The sequence below is a fragment of the Mastomys coucha genome, unplaced genomic scaffold, assembly GCF_008632895.1.
Source record: "Mastomys coucha isolate ucsf_1 unplaced genomic scaffold, UCSF_Mcou_1 pScaffold21, whole genome shotgun sequence".
In the NCBI taxonomy this organism is placed as follows: Eukaryota; Metazoa; Chordata; class Mammalia; order Rodentia; family Muridae; genus Mastomys; species Mastomys coucha.
This window is the reverse complement of record NW_022196904.1, coordinates 143,494,880-143,495,286: the sequence shown is the minus strand read 5'-3', so window position 1 is coordinate 143,495,286 and position 407 is coordinate 143,494,880.

The following is a 407-nucleotide window of genomic DNA, read 5'->3' as shown; positions in this document are numbered from 1 at the left end:
AGCTCAAAGCACACATTACACAGCACACAATAGTAGTGGGAGATTTCAATACCACACTCTCTGCAATAGACAGATCATGTAAACAGAAACTAAACTAGGACACAGTGAGACTAAAAGAAGTTATGAAACAGAGGGATTTAACAGATATGTATAGAACTTTTTATCCTAAAACAAAAGGATATACCTTCTTCTCAGCACCTCATGGTACCTTCTACAAAACTGACCATATAATTGGTCACAAATCAGGCCTCAACAGATACAAGAAGATTGAAATAATTCCTTGTATCCTATCGAATCATCATGGACTAAGGCTGCTCCTTAATAACAACATAGACAATGGAATGCCCACATACACATGGAAGCTTAACAACACTCTACTCAATGATAACTTGGTCAAGGAAGGAATA